This window comes from Mangifera indica, chromosome 3 (genome assembly GCF_011075055.1).
Source record: "Mangifera indica cultivar Alphonso chromosome 3, CATAS_Mindica_2.1, whole genome shotgun sequence".
Classification (NCBI taxonomy): domain Eukaryota; kingdom Viridiplantae; phylum Streptophyta; class Magnoliopsida; order Sapindales; family Anacardiaceae; genus Mangifera; species Mangifera indica.
The window spans coordinates 17,276,590-17,289,329 of record NC_058139.1 but is presented as its reverse complement, the minus strand read 5'-3'; positions in this window follow the sequence as shown (position 1 = coordinate 17,289,329).

Sequence of the window (12,740 nt, the reverse complement as noted above, 5' to 3'; positions counted from 1 at the left end):
CTTCGAAAAATCCCTCTGGATTTAATTATTAATATGCAATTTGTTTTTTCAAATCCTATACATCAAAAGTATGGATAACCATTTTTTGATGATCATTACTTACTTCAAATCATTTTTAGATATCTACACATTATCATACACATTGATAAAATTACAAATTTGTCATCAAACTTGTTACATAGACATGATGGTCTTGATTAATCATTTTAAAATCATAAGTTATTAAGTCTTATGAAATTTCAAGTACTAGTGTTTGAATGACAGTTTTAGGTCATATAATGTTCTTGAAGTTTATACACTTTGCGCTTCAAACCTATAACAATGAGATTTATATCTTGTTTCACATAAATTTCTTTGTCAAGTTCTCTACTAAGTTGTCTTGCCATTCATCTGAGGAAATTCTAAATTCAAATGTGTTACTACATCTAGAATCAAACTTCTTGAATAAATTTTATAAATGACAAAAAAGTTATTCTTCACATTTTATATCTACTTATTAGGTATAGTTATTTGCTATAAGGCAAAATTATATGTATATATTGAGCCATCCACCTTATAATTGATTCAAGAAATCCTTTTGTTTCAATGGTTTCTAATCCAACGATAAGTCAACCAAAACCTAGAATTGATTTGTTTCTATGTATTTCATCTCATCTTCCAATATATCTTACCATTTTTTCTTATCTAAGGATGAGACAATTTTTTTATGATTTTAAGTTCTTTATCATTTTCGAGAGTGGTTTTGCAAATAAGGTTTTCAAAACGATTGAGAATTATTGTTTTCACTATCTGAAATAGGTTGGTGTTCAATTACATTCTCTTTTACAATTTGAAATAAGTATAGGTATTATCTCTTAAGACTCAACAAATGGTCGTTAAGATGTACCTATCCTTATTCTTCTCTCATCTTATTCAGATGAAACATTTTATCAACATTATCCCTATTAAGAAAAATATCATCAATGAATATAGTATTTCTTAATACATTTTTAGTTAATCTTCCAGCGGAATGCTTTCTAATGAACACAAACCCTTTGGGTATTTAGTATCTCTGATAAAGATACATTTCTTTTTTCTTAGTCCCAGTTTTTCAAACTCATGGGAAAAACTATGGATAAACATTGCTAATCACTAAGGTTGCAATTAATTAACTCAGGTTTTCTACTTAACCATAACTCACTAGGAGTGAAAGCAACTGATTTAGCAGACACTTGGTTAAGTACATAAGTAGTAGTTAACATCATGTTAGCACAAAGTGACGTTGATGTTTTGTTTACGTTATCTTAGAATTATTAATGGCCATACTAGTCATTTTTCATTACTCAGTTCCTCAAACTTTTTAGACGAATACTTAAGACTTCAATCAATTCTTAAAACTCTTATCCATTTTTTCTAATTGATTCTCAACCTTAATTATATATAGTGTCTAAAGTATTGCTTTTGAGTTATGTGAAATCAAGTAGACAAGACTGAATTAAGCATAGTTATCAACACAAGTAATGAAATATGAGATATCTTCTCAAACTTTACATTCATAGAAAAATATATATCTATGTATATAAATTATAAAGAAAGTCAAACTTTTACAACTTTGTCAAATGGTTTTCTAGAAGTTTTTTCAATTGGGTAATGTTCACATGTAGACAATTCTATTTATATGAAAGTTTCTAATAAACTTTCATTGGCCAATTTATTCAATCCATCTTGGCCAAACGTGCCCTAATTTAACATTTCATATATTAACATTCATATCTATATATATAAGAGAAAAAATAATAAAAAACTATCATTATCATAATGAAGGGTGACAAACAACATATAACCAACAAACCAAGTATATAGAAATCAATTCTATTACATTTTGATAAAAGATATAGAGAAATTCAAATTATATCATAGTTTAAGGAAAAACAAATACTTTGACTAAAACTCGTCGAATATTTATAGTATATTGGATTTCATATGGGTATAGGATTTGACCACATTGCAAAACTCATTTGTTCGTGTCAATTTCTCTTACTACAACTCTTGCGTTGTTGTCTATATATATATATATCTAATTCACTTTCTTTAGAATTCGACAAAAATCCACTAAAGATCCTCTGTCATAAGCTACTTGGTTGGTAGCTTTTGAATCCATAATCGATGTAGAATAATACTCAGTAAATATTATAGTACTAGAAAATAAAGTTTCACCACTTTATGTAAAATAAGACAATATCATTTTTAGCTCCATTTATTTAAGCAAAATAACTTTCATTGCTCCTATTGTAACAATTCATCTTGTTTTCATTTCTTTTTCTAGTACATTTGCCAATCTCCCATTTAAATTCCTTGCTCTTGATCTTTAGGCATTATACGACCTTCTTCCTTTACTTGGACTTACGCTACTTACTTTTGAAACTCGATTCCGCAATATATATATGAGTACCAGGTCTAGCTACCTTAAGGGTGCTTGTGTTCTAGTTCTATGTGGCAGAAACTACTAACAAAAACCCTTATGTTCTCATTATAGGTCATGTGCATCTTTATAAGCTCCCATTTTTAGGAAGAGATCGCTCTACTAAATGAACCTATTGTTCATTTGTTAGGTTACGCCTAACTAACTTTAGTTCCATAATCATATTTGATATTTTATCAAATTTAATGATCAATTGCCTTAATTTAGGAATTGCAGTTCTTCCAACCTTTTCAATCAAAACCATACTTATGTCATATACAGTTGTATATTATTAGTATTCATATAACAAATTGTTATTTATGGAACAAGTCAAGATATCACACAAAGTGAGTTTTGTTTCTTCCATACATGATAACGTTTGTGTAAAGTACCATTCAGGTTCATATCCCTTAGTTAGTTGTGACTCTATCTTAACCTGATCTATGACATCTAAAGCTTTTTACTCATTTAGGATATTATGCATTTTAAATACCACAACTCAATTAGCCATCATGTCCTAGGATGTTATGGTTAACTAGATTACAAAGACTTATATCTGACACAACTCAATCAATGCAACCAAATACACATCAATTATCGTAATTACGCATTAAAATTTAAAATATCTCAGACAAGGCACAAAATCAAAAGTTCACTATGTTCCCAATCATCTTTCATGACTCAAATGCTTAACATTTTAAAATTCAGTCTAATTACGCCAACATTAATTCTAGATGAGAATTTCACTAAATTCTATCAACTTCAAAATTCCCACATTTAACATATATAAAACAAATGCATCATTTAAAATGACTAGGACTATTTCATCAACCTGTATCATTCTCAGAGTCACTTTATCCATGATAAAGTCTCTATGAAAATTGTGATAGGTTAAATACCTCACATTCGTTAATTTGGGAATAGTATCAAAACGATGGATGTTCTCTAATATATTACTAAGTGTTACTCTTTAGCAAGTTATAATGTATCCACTTAGTCCTAAAACATTTTTTGAATTCTTGTCTCGAACAAAATCATTAATTATGGGCTAATGGTTATGCATGAATATGATTAGACTATGTACTATCTTTTTTCCAATTAAAAGAGTACAACTGATTATATATAGTCTTAACATACACTATTAGATAATCAAATAATCACATCATATACACAATGTGATGGCTTCCAGTAAACAAACTTGCATGAATTAGAAACATGTGTTTTGAAACACCAATATGTATTTTCAAGAGTGGAATGAAGTATTACATGTCATTACATGCTGTAAGACCCATGGAACACATTCAATGCATAGATCTGAGCATCACACAACTGCCACACTTTGGAAATGAGGTTTCACATGCCAAAACACCTCGGAAAGAGTTGCTCACATGCTGTCACACACTGTCACTCACCAAAATATGGCCTTACATGCCTTCATGCATCAAGTCAATATCGCACATGCCTCTACATATCAAAGTAGTACTTGCACACGCCTTCACATGCAAGGAGTAAGACTTATGTGCCTTCACATATCGGGGAGAAGATTTTCACATGCTTCCATGCACTCACATGCATCAATGACTATAAATTGACTATTAACTGTTATTGTTGACTGGTCAAAGATTTGACCATTGACTAATCAACTAACCTCGGGTAGACATTGATCGATTTGGGTTCAAATCAACTGATCAAACGGGTCAAGGAATCAGGTTTTTCTAACTTGATTGTGACTCGAATCTATAATAACCCTAAGATTTTTGTCATTTAATTAGCCATCTTCAGACCATTTTTCGATGACAAGACCATAGGGCTTTTGTAGCCCTATGGTCGACCTTTCTTCTCAAACCAATAATGGTCTCCAAAGTTGCCTGAATCCAGTGATACGATGGTGAGAACATTTCAACTTTAGGAGACAGTTATAGTCTCTGAAATGGTCAAATCAAAGCATTTTTTGACATGATTTTCACAAAGAAACATGTAGGCGACATCCAACATTCATTACAACACGTTTCTAGCCCTTAATATCATTCAATTTGGCCAAAATTAATTCATGTACAAAACAAATTTTAAACAAAAATTCATTCTAAAATCAAAAAGTTTAGATTATAAAAACATGGCATATTCACAACCTATGCTATGATACCAATTTTGGAAACAATTTAACATGCCAAACATAACATTTTATGAATATTGTAAATATAAATACAAGTGCAAGTGCCTGGCTTCAAGTTTGTGATAAAACCTATTCGAACACATCATAAGGTGTTGATATGAGTCATTTCCATGACCTTATTTGTCCAGATATTGCATTCTTTATGTGAAAATGTTGAAAATCCATAAAATGGAAGAAGATCATCCAAGGACCTATAAATAAGAACAAGTCGTTCAAGCATAAAAAAGGCAAACACACTAGAAAAAAAGATAAGACTAATCTGACCTATTATAACTGTCGGAACAAAGGTCACTTCGCCCATGAGTGCATAGAGCTGAATAAGGTATTGCCTTATCTTATATCAAATTGTGAGATTTATGTTTCCAGTACCATTATATTAATTGAATCTTATCTTATGTGGACTGTTGACTTAAAAGCCATAGACTATGTAGCTTGTGTTAGAGAAGCTTTCGTGGAATTTCGTCAAATACCGAGCGAAACGTGATAGATTTATGTGGGTAATAATACTAAAGTAAAAGTAAAAGGGATAGACACATGCAAATTGGTTTTGTGTGGTGGTCAAACCTTATGCCTGCATAATGTCTTGTATGCTCCAAAAATTCTATGAAATTTGGTTTCTGTAATTATTCTGTTAAAACTAGGACATTGTTTAACTTTTTCTTAGAACTTGGTTAAAATTTATTATGTACTGTATTAATTGGATCAAGATTTTTGTCTGAAGGTTTTATGGTGCTACACACCTTATTATGTCATAATGATAATTCTATTAGTTTTTTGTTATTTGTAACTTTTAATAGTTTTGATACATATGCAAATAAATGACATGCTAGATTAGGGCATATTGGCTAAGACAGAGTGAATAGATTGACTTGTGAAGGTTTGTTAGGACCTATCACAAAATTAGATCTGCTTGTTTGTATGCATTGCTTAGCAAGAAAAACTACTAGAAAACCTTTTGATAAACCTGTTAGAGCTGAGATTCCTCTGTAACTTGTATACTTAAATATTTGTGGTCTTATGAATGTTAGAGTTAGAAAAGGTGCATTCTATTTCATCACTTTCATAGATGATTATTCACATTTTAGTTATGTCTATTTGATCTCCCATAAGTAAAAAACAATAGATTGTTTTAGACATTATATAAATGAGATTAAAAACCAATTAGAAAAAGGAATAAAAGTATTGAGAACTAATCGAGGCTATGAATATTTATCTACAAAATTCAAGGAATTATGTAGTGGAAAAGGAATTATGAGGCAACTAATGATTCCAAGAACTCCGTAACAAAATGGTATAGTAGGGAGAAGACATAGTTAGAAATGGTTAGGTTTATGATGGCGCAAACGAATATTCCAATTTCATATTGGGAGATGCATTATTGACTATGACTTATATATGTAACCAAGTGCCCACTAAGTTAGTAACTTCCACTCCTTATGAGTTATAGACAAGTAGAAAACCTGACTTGAATATGATGTGACCATGGAGGTCAGCTACATACATCCATAACACATTCTATAAATTTAGAAAGTTGGGACCTAGAGGCAAGAAATGTATCTTTATAAGATACCTATAACACTCCAAATGGTATGTGTTCATAAGGGAAGACTCTAATGGAAAAATGACTGAAATAGAATCCAGAGATATGACATTTATAGAAGATAACAATCCTAAAAAAAGGTGATATTGATAAAAGTCTTCATCTGTATGAGACAAAAAATAAATATGGAGAAGGTACATCTCAACAACAATTTGTTGTGCTGCAAGAGATAATGGTTTTACCTATTCTAGATAGTGGGAACCAAGATCCTCAATTGCATAGGAGAAAACGACCTAAGATCTCTCAGTAGCATTTTGGAATTGAAAATGAAGTTTTCATTACTATTTCTTCTAAATATTAAGAGCATAAAAATATCAAAGAAATTTTATCATCCTTTAATAAGGAAATGTGGCAAGAAACATTGAAGGAAGAAATGAAATCCATGAAAATTAACCAAGTTTAGAGTTTGATGGACTTACTACTAGATCAAAAACCCATTAAGAATAAATGGATTCTCAAAATCAATTGTAAGGTAGATGACTCAATAAATAGATATAACCTCATTTTATAGTGAAAACTATACCCAATGAGTAGATATAAATTGTGAAGAATAACATTTTCGTCATTTATAAGATTTTCTTTAATATGTTTGATTCTAGTTGCAGTAACACATTTGAATTTAAAATTGTCTCAGATGATGTCAAGACAACTTTCCTTAGTGGAGAACTTGACAAAGAAATATGTGTAAAACAAGATATAAATCTTGTTATTATAGGTCTGAAGCACAGAGTGTGCAAGCTTCAAGAACATTATATGACCTAAAACTGTCATTCAGACATTAGTACTTGGAATTTCATAAGACTTAATATCTTATGACTTTAAAATAATTAATCAAGATCACTATATCTATATGACTAGTCTAATGACAAATTTGTTATTTTTTCAATGTGTGTGATGATGTGTAGATAGCTAGAAATGATTTGAAGTAAGTAATAATCATCAAAGGATGGTTATCCATACTTTTGACCTATAAGATGTGGGAAAATAGATCACATATTAGGAATTAAATCCAAAGAAACTTTTGACTTTGTCACAAGAGTATAATATTTAAAAGATTCTAGAATAATCCAATATAATAAGTTGTGAACCCGTTGATACTTTTATGTCAAATAAAGAATTATTAACCCAAGAGATATGTTCCAAAACTTAAGATAAAAGTAGAAAAATGTTAGTAGTTACCTATTCAAATGCCATCGGATGTATTGTGTATGTTATAGTGTATAAATGCCTAGACATTTGTTTTTATTATTGGGTTAATTAGTCGATATAAGTTAACATTGAAAAGAACATTAAAAGGCTCTCTATTGAATATTGATATATTTAAAGACTTTATGGATTATTGTTTATGTGTTAAGGATCAAATTTGCGTTTAATTTAGACTAGTTGGGGAAGTAATTTAGACCAATACAAATCAAATTATGGGTATGCTTTCTTACTCCAAAAGGGTCTATATCTTGGAGTGATAAGAAACAGAAATGCATAGCCTTATCCATAATAGAGGTCGAGTATATACTCTGTTCAATGATTATACAAGAAACTATTTGGTTAATAAGGTTCTTTGTGAATATAAGTAAATAGGATGATATTGTCAAAACAACAATTGTCTGTTGAAATAAAAGATCCTAAATTTTTATAGATAACCAAACATATTGATACTAGACACAAAGTTTTAAAAGACTCGATTTCCAATAGGGAAATGAGCATAAATTGTACGCATTACACTGTCACTAATCCTTTGACCAAGATTGTTCCAAGAAAAGTATATCTTGCATATGTTAAATTTCTTCAATTGCGTGGACTATGATTGATAAGTTGTTGAGCTTATGTATTGTACTAGTGACTTAACATCGAAAACCATGAATTTAAATTTATTTTGTATTTGAACTTGCATCTTGAAATTCTTGGGTTTTCAATTTATAAACATCGTTTTTATCTCAACAAGATTATAATGTCACACAAGTTAGAGATTGGCTTACTCATATGAGTAATCGCCTTTTACACTAAGAGAGCATGTAAAATTAAGACATTATTCTTGAGAAAAGTGATGTTGAGAAAACATGCCAATGGGAGACAAATGTTTCAAGAAAAGATTTATCGAAGTTAAAATGTCACTTTAATAATCGATCAAGATGAGGTCTTGGATAGATACATTTGAAAATAACCACTTTAGATTCCTCACATCTAAACAACTTGTGAATGCCAAATGTAAGTTTTTAATATGGATAAATACTTGTAAGTGTAAAGATAATTAAGAACTCAAGTTAGACGCTGAGTATAGTGACTGAAATAAAATCTGTATAATGTTAGTAATGACATTTGAGTAGATACACATTATAACACATGATTCATACCATGTGTGCATAAGTAAGATCACCATTTGAAGTAGTGAAAAGATAAATCCCTACTCTCTTATTATATGAGACCTTATAAGGATTACCTTATGCTGATACCTTTTGACTTTTTACTATTATTTGATGTTTACTTTTAGTGTTGCTATCTTAGCTTGACACCTATGGCCACTCATGATTTGGTTTATAGAACATGACCATAAAAGTAATTAAGTTTAAATTGAGAATATCTAGTAGAAAAGAAAGACTTATATATTACATGTGTCGATTAGCCATCCAATCATGTCATTCATACAGGAAAAAAGACTTGATCATAGATGCATAGGAAATAACACAATAATAAATAAGAGATTAAAGAGAGCTAGTATTATCGAGTAAGTCTAGGGTGCTACAAGACTAACACTTTATTAATTTATTTAGGTTGAAGCAACTATATTATTCCTAATAGATGCATAATAAATTAGCTCATAAGTGTAAGTTACTCGCAAAGTTGCACGACACATTTATAAGTATGAATTGCGACGTGTTGTAAGATTTTGTGGAAGAGTTTTGGTTCAGCTCACCCATCATATATAAGTAGGAGATATTGGATTCGATCCACCTATGATGGATTGACCTGATCTATTAAGGTTAAAATATCTAATTAACCTTGGAAGAGAAAATGACTTTACTACCCTTGGTAGTTATAGAAGTTAATTATAGTTAGGATTTCAAAGTTTGAATTCCTAACTACCATTTAATATTAATGAATAGAAGTTAAGTAACTTTAGTAAGGGTTTGAGAACTTCCATTTTTATGCTGTGTTTTTTACTTCCTCTTCTCTGCAGAAAGAAAAATTGATTAAGAAATAACATAATATAGAAAAAGTATTAAAAGCAAATTGTGTTATGGATTAATAATCAGGACGTGTGAATCACCAAACATCATCAGAGAACGAGAGCATTGAATCCGGGTATATTTTTATGGTCCTGAAACAATTTAATTTTTGTTTTCAGCTATTAACATCTTGTTTTATGCTCTTGATGGTACAAAATTTAATAGGATATCAACTTGTGAGTTCGCTAAATACGTTTGGACCATACTACAAACCATATATGAAGGAACAAGCCAAGTTAAAAAATCAAAGATCAAGCTTCTCTTTCAGGAATACAAGTTATTTGAAATGAAGTCCAAAGAAAACATAACCAACATGTATAAGCGATTTTCTAACTTAGTTAATGATCTAAAAGGGCTCAGAAAGATATTTGCGACGATCGAATCGGTAAAAAAGATTTTGAGATCATTATTGTATTCATAGACCATGAAGGTAACGACTATTAACGGTTTTAAGGATCTTAGCAAGATGGAAATGGATGAGCTCATAGGAAGTCTTCTTACCTATGAAATGAAGAGAAAACCAAAAGAAGAAAAAGTTAAGGCTAAAAAAGATACTGCATTGAAGGTTAATGATGAAAAGGAAAAGGAAAAAATTTCTTCCAAGGATGAAGATTAGAAAGTTTAGCAAGTTTCTATAAAGTACAAAGAGGAACGGAGGAAAAAGGGTTTGTTAGACAAACAGGAACAAAGGAAGATGGTGAAAAAAGCAACAATGAAATAATAAGTTATAAATGCAAGAAACTAGGTCATATTCACCATCATTGCCCTTTGAGAAAAAAGAAGACGAGATTCAAGAAGAAATTGCTTATTGCCACTTGGAGTAGAAGCAATGACTCAAGTGGTGAAAGTTAGTTAGAGGAAGAAAAGGCCAACATATGTTTCATGGCCATGAGTGATTCAGAGGATGAGGTAAATAATTCAAATTCATACTCTTTGCATGAATTACAAGATATTTTTGAAACCTTGATGGATGAGTATGAAAACATGGAAGCAAAATATAAATAATTAAGGAAACAATTAATTTGCATGAAGAAGGAACATGATATACTTCTACAAGATCATGATGAGTTAAATAAGAAATATGATATTGTTAGAAATGAAAGGATTTATGCTTAAAAGAATTAACATGCATGAAAGAGGAACATAAAAAATTAAAGACAAAAGTATCTAGTTCAAATGAATTATTTGAAAAATTCAAAATAGGCACTAAAAGGTTGGATAAGATGTTTCTATCTTAAAGAAGTGGTCTTAATAAGGAAGGATTAAGCTATAATGGAAATAACCCTTTTTCAAACTCATATAGGCCTTTAAAGAAACCTCATGCATTGCACATGAAATGCAAATTTTGTTCATTTATTGGGCATACTATTGGACTTTGTCCAATTAGGAATGGAAAACCTTTTAAAGTGAAAAAGGTTTGGGTTCCTAAATGGACACTTAAAACTAACATTGTTGACACAAGACTATTTGGGTACCAAAAAGTAAATAGATGAATTTATCTTGTAGGCTTGGTTGCAATCTTCCTTGAGGTCTTCTAGCAAGTTATATTTGGATAGTGGATGCTTAAGGCACATGACAGGAAATAGGAGTTTATTCTCCACTTTAAAGGCTAAAGATAGAGGTAATGTCAACTTTAGAGACAATTCCAAAGGAAAAGTAGTTGGCATCGACACTATGGGTAACTCTTTTTTTTTCAATTAATGATATTTTACTAGTTAAAGGTCTTAAGTATAATTTACTTAGCATAAGTCAATTATGTGATAAAGGCTTCAAGATTAGTTTTTATTCTTTATGTTATAAAATTGTTGATGCTAGCACAAGCAGAATTACATTCATTGGCCATAGGCAGTCATATGTATACATTATAGACTTGCATGACATTGCATCTAGAGACCTATGTCTCATGTCAACCAAGGAGGAGGACATGTGGTTATGGTATAGAAGATTGGGACATGCAAGCATTGATGTTATTCAAAAGCTTTAAAAAAAACCTACTAAAAGGTTTGCCAAAATTAGTTTTCAAAAGGGATCATGTGTGTGATACTTGCATGAAAGACAAACAAATAAGAATTTTCTTTAAATCTAAAAATTGTGTTTCAACCTCAAGACCCTTTCCACTTTTACACATGGATTTGTATGGGCTATCTAGAACTACAAGCCTAGGTGGGAAACATTATTGTTTTGTAATTGTTGATTAATTTTTAAGATTTACTTAGGTCTTTCTTCTTGCAAATAAAAGTAATACATTCCATGCATTTATACCATTTATTAGGAAATTGCAAAACCAAGTAGGTTGTGTAATTGCATGCATTAGAAGTGATCATAGAAACGAGTTTGAAAATTTAGATTTTGAAATGTTTTGTAATAAACATGACATTGAACACAATTTTTTAGCACCAAGGCCTTTTAATAAAATAGAGTTGTTGATAAAAGAAATGAAACACTTGTAGAAATGACTAGGACCATGCTGTGTGAAAATAATTTGCCTAAGTATTTTTAGGGAGAAACCATTAATACTTCATGTTACATTATAAATAGGGTTATGATTAGGCCAATTCTCAAAAAGAATTCCTTATGAGTTATACAAAGGAAAAAAAACCTAATATTGCATATTTTCATCCCTTTAGGTGCAAATGTTTTGTGTTAAACAATGATAAGAATAACTTAGGAAAATTCAATGCCAGGTTGAATAAAGTAATTTTCCTAGGTTGTTTTTCCTCATCTAAAGCTTATAGAGTCTTCAACAAGAGAACTCTCTTAGTTGAAGAATTTATCAACATGGTATTTGATGAATGTCCTAAATGTGTAAATAATAGAAATAAAGATGAAGCCATTAAGCTCATGGAGGATCTACAAATAAAGAATTCATCTCAACCAAAATAAGAGAAAAAAGATTATCAAGTTAAGGTTGAAGACCAAAAGGATGAACTCATGCAACCATAAGAACCATAAAGAGAAATCTCATATCTAAGGGTGAAGTGAAAGAAGGAAGAATTATTAGAGACCTTATCTAAGATGTAAAAACTAGAGCTTCATTGAGGAACACATGCTAATTTATGGCATTCTTGTCATAAATGGAGCCTAAAAAGGTAGAAGAAGCTCTTGAAAATGAAAGTTGGGTGTTTGCAATACAAGAAGAGTTTAACCAATTTAAGAGAACAATGTTTGGGAACTAGTTCCAAGGCCAATGGATCATCCCTCCATCAACACAAAATGGGCATACCAAATCAAGGTGGATGAGTCTGACATTGTTATTCGAAACAAGACAAATTTAGTTGCTCAAAGGTACTCTCAAGAAGAAGG